The sequence below is a fragment of the Chanodichthys erythropterus genome, chromosome 5, assembly GCF_024489055.1.
Source record: "Chanodichthys erythropterus isolate Z2021 chromosome 5, ASM2448905v1, whole genome shotgun sequence".
In the NCBI taxonomy this organism is placed as follows: Eukaryota; Metazoa; Chordata; class Actinopteri; order Cypriniformes; family Xenocyprididae; genus Chanodichthys; species Chanodichthys erythropterus.
In genome coordinates this window covers 6657733-6662868 of record NC_090225.1, presented here as the reverse complement: position 1 = coordinate 6662868, position 5136 = coordinate 6657733, and positions in this window count along the sequence as shown.

Here is a 5136-nt window from a genome sequence, read left to right as displayed (position 1 = left end):
ATGTTCATTCATGTTTATTTGATGCTATAAATGAACTGAGATGATCGGTTCACAAAAAGTTTACATTTTAGTTTACAGGGGTTTTTTTTGTCAGCTATTAATGCAATAAATGGAGCTGAAAATCATCTGTAGTTTCAATCTATATGGCTATTTAAAATATTTCCATCAGCCTATTTTTATGCACATATTGGGATATCGCATTGATGCGCATAACAAGCAGTGGACCGATAGAATTGCACAGCATCTAAAATGTTGTTTTGGTCATTCTGAAATGCCTTAGCCAAAGTCTGTCCTCAAAGTGTTTCATTACCTCCAGAAGTGTCTTGTTGTGTTGTCCGGTCAGTGAAAGTATATGTTTTTGTGTGAAAATGGAAAATTCAGGAGATGCACCAATGAGCATAGGTGAAAACGCCTCTTTCACTTCACCTCTTTAACTCACCCACACCCACACACACATTGTGTTTCACACCATCTCTACTGAAGTTCCTCAACTTCAGTATGTTTTCACACCCAACCTTCACTGCAAGCATATCTTTAGCCTATTCATAAGAAAAAATGCTGTCCTCTTCTCCACTCTGACTGAGGTTTGAGCTCTTAAAAGTATATCATTCTCTATCAACTATATATACATTTACCACTTGCTGAATTGTTTTGTGTGGTCACACGTCTGCACTGGCAATAGCTGCTAATATTTGGAATCAAGACAAAACGATTAACAGACAACTGAGTCAAACGTCCTGATGTGAGAGACATTACTGTATATGATTTCATCCAGTCTCTGCTCCACCTCCCTTATATTCCATGATGAAAATAAACACTGAGACCAGATTTACAGATAAGAATGACAACAGCTTGCTGCATGTTCAAACACAGGAGTATGTTCGTTTTCTTTCTTTCTGTTATCCCCAAAACACACATGACAACATCAAATCTAGAATAGATGACATGGTTAATGTTATTATAACATTATTAGTTTTCTAGTATTGCTCCTTTAGGAATTACATGTTTGCTCAAGGCGACTGCCTGATTCTTGAGTGCCGAGACCAAACAAGCTGAAAGAACTGAAGTAAGGAATTGTTTTTTGCTGAATCTATTCAACATGTTCAGAGGTTTTCTCTTGTCATGATTGAGTTTGATTCATGTTATTGTGATTTTTCTCCTCAGTTGAGTACTGCAGTTGAGATGTCAGAGATACAGATCACTTCAGGAACAATCCCCCTGCAGCAACCAAGGTGTTAAGAGCCTTTGTGGTAGTTAATAGTGAAAGAGTTTAGATGGTTGTTTGTGTCCTAACTAGATAACTGAAAGTTCATTGTGATTTAATTTAAGTTCAAGGATGTTTACTGAAATCCTCTCACCACAAAACTGCCACTCCTTTACTCTTCCTGGGTGGTAAAAAGATTGCTCTGGCTTGAAACAGTCTGTAAATAGTCTTATGCCCTTCATCACAAATGTTATGAATACTTTAAAATAAAACAAAACAACAGAAGATTTGCACTCGCTTGTGCCTTCTTGATAAATTTATGCAAATAGCACATACGGATCGTATCACAAATTATAGAAAATATTTGTTTAACCATGTAACCAATTTTAATGTAATAGTAGTAGTAACTTACAGAGAATACACTTTCATGTCTATGTTTCTTAACACTCTGCACTTTTTAATAATGTCAGAATTTAAGTTTTATTGTACATTGCAAATGTTATTTATTTTTAAACTGCATTGTGATTAAACTGTGTTATTCAAAATTACATTACAGGTTTATATATTTTAAATGTAACTAGATGAGTAAAGATTAATAACTTTGAAAAGCTTGCAGTTGGAAGATTTTTTGAAATCAATAGAATGTTAACATGTTTTAGCAAGTTGCTACCTTATTTTAACACATTATTAACATGTTTTAGCATGATTTAGCACATTGCTAGCATGATTTAGCAAATTGCTAGCATGTTTTAACATGTCATCATTATTTACCACATTGCTAGCATGTTTAACATGTTGCTAGTATGATTTATTATGGTACTATCATGTTCTTAGCATGATTTAACACAGTGTTAGCATGTTTCTAGCATGATTTAGACCGTTGCTAATGTTTTAGCATGTTGCTAGCATATTTCTGATATGATTAAGCACATTACTAACATGCATGTTGCTAGCTTGATTTAGTATGGTGCTATCATGTTTAACATGTTGTTAGCATGATTTAACACATTATTAACATGTTTTAATATGTTGCTAGCATGATTCAGCACATTGCTGACAGGTTTTAGCATGTTGCTAGATAGAGAGATGATGCAGCTTGAAAACTCTAAAATCGAACACTTCCCTGCTATATAGTATGTAAAAAACAGTACGCCAACAGAGTATACTCTTAGAAGAAAAGGTTCTATATAGAACCAAAAAAGGTACTATCAGAATATGGCTTTATATATGGAACCTCTAGAAGGTTCTATATAGAACCCCAAAGAACCTTTTTTTCTAAGAGTGTAGTATGTCCGAATAAATAGTATTCGAAAAACAGTGGGCGAAAAGTCCGCGGATGACCTACTACTTCAGCAAGATTCTGAAGAACGCATTTGATGGACTTACTATCCAATGAGGCCATGGGAGAGGATTTATGAATTAGGTGAAGCCATGCAACTGATGCTGGTAGGTCACATGATAATGACAACATGGCGAATGTAGTACTTCTGGATTGCATTCATACTACACAAATTCATACTATATAGAACATAATTTTTGAATCGTCACAAAGTAAGATCAAATTCAAATACTTAGTAAGCGAGTCCTGACGCACCATATGAGTTTAGTCTCAGAAGAAAAAGAAGAAGCAGCTCAAAAAGGATTTCGGCATGTAGCCTTTGTCATGCCAACATAATAAATTGCAACTTTATCATTACAATTCAGTTTTGCACTTCTAAGTATATCATCTTAAATTATAAATATAGCTTACCATTTTTAAAAATATGCTAAAGTGTACTTATTTTTCACAAGGGTAATAATTGATAACTATTTAAACTCCTTTAAATATGAGCATTATATCCTGTACAACTGTTCAGAACAGTTAAAGTTGAGCATCAAATGACAAGCCTAATGAAATATTGATCAGCAGGTAGGATATGGATTATTAATGACTTGATAAGAGCTGCTGAGCTCAGGATAACACACACATTCCAGTGCAAACACAGAGCTGTATCACAGCACTGCTGACAATCCTCTTCACACACAATTACAGGCTGCTTTCGACTGGGCTGTGCCGAGCGTTTGCAAACATCCCATTTTAATTCAGTAAGGGTACCACTGAATGCATTTTAAATGAGGACAATCAGTGTTTATAGACCATCAATATGCGTCACAGGACCCCCACAGAAGTCTTTACAAAGTGGCTGAAAGCAGCGTCACAGGCTGACTGGGGGTTTGATAAGGAAGTATTAAACTCTTTAACCGTTTCCCATAATGCAGTTTACTGATTCAAAGAAATTTTTTTTATTTATTTATTTTTTATTAATTTTGGTAATCAGGAATGATCAACTTTTAAAATTTAAAACACACTCAAAAATGATTTTGAAAACCTAAAAAACTGTGCAGATAATTGTGAACAGCTTCTGTGGGAACTGTGAAGGTGTGTTATCAGATCATTCCAATATTGTCATAAACATTTCATGTTTAACATTCATCAGCTGTGTCACCTCTGAACCCTCCTCACATTCTTTCTGTGAATCTCCAGCTGTCACTGTCTTTGATCAGCGGTATAGGCCTGTCTATTTCACATCGCGCTCTTCCTCTTTCTAGCCTCGTCGTCTCCTTTCCGTCTCAGGTCTGTTGGAACCCGTTGGCCTCTACGCCTCCTTCCAAACAAATCCTTTTTTCGACGCTCTCCTCCCCCTTCTCTCTTTTGTCCCTGGTCTTTTTCGTATTCCCTCCAGAACGGCGGCCTAAGGCTGAGTTGTTTTCTCCCCACAGGCCCATCTGTTCCCAGGAGACTCAATGGACAGATGTTCTTGCCTGTCTCATTCTCCCCCTCTCTCTGTCTCAGTGCTTCTCCCTCTTTCTCTTTCATGCTGACCTCAAAGCAGTGGTCAGCAGTGGTCACTTTATTGTGTAAAGAAAAAGAAAAAAAATGTGTCAGAATGTCCATATTGGACAAGACTATGTGAAAAAGAAGTGTACTTAAAGGGTTAGTTCACCAAAACATGAAAATTCTGTCATTTTTTACTCACCCTCATGTCGTTCCAAACCCATAGGACTTTCGTTCATCATCTGAACACAATTGAAGATTCGAGGGTCTGTCGGCATTACTTCCGTTTTGTTTGTTTATTTTGAGATTAAAGTTTTGTTGAATGTTCGCCGGTTCCCGCCTCCTTCTTCCCACATCTACTGACCTCGTTACACAGTCATCATAAAAAATTATTGTGCCTTTTCAGAAAATTTTGACTAATTCCCTCAATTCATAAGGATTAGTTTTATAATCTCTTTATGATCTTTTTGAAGCGTCAAAGTGGTAGTTGCGTAGGCTGTCAATGGAGGGACAGATTTCAGATTTCATCAAAAATATCTTAATGTGTGTTCGGAAGATGAAAGCAAGTCTTAGGGGTTTGGAACGACATGAGGATGACAGAATTTTAATTTTTTGGGGGGGGGGTGAACGTGAACTATCCCTTTAATTGTATTGAATGTGCAATTAGTTAACTTCAAATCTCATGTAATTGCAGTTAACATGCAATTAAGTGTAACGGTTACTTCTTTTTAAAAAAGGGTGTATTTGTACACGTTTCACTTTTTATTTCCTCTCTTTTTCAATCTAAAACACCAACAAAAGCACCAAACAGTGTTTAATAGAACAAAAAAGGTCACACACATGCCAACTGCATCTGATTAAGTGTATTCAAAAGCTTTTTGACTTTGAGATCTTTACCAGAGATCAATTAACTACCAATGTCACATACCTTATATCTTCAGTAAATAAAGTGTGGGTGAGGCAGGTGAGGGATTCAGGGCATTCAGTTCTTGCTCCATGCACGTGTTAATGCAAGACCATTTGGGCTTTGGGGCTGTTCCTGATGGCTCAGGGTGGTAATGAGGAAGGTTTAACGGCAGAGGACATTAATGACAGAGCAATACACTCCCCACATTAG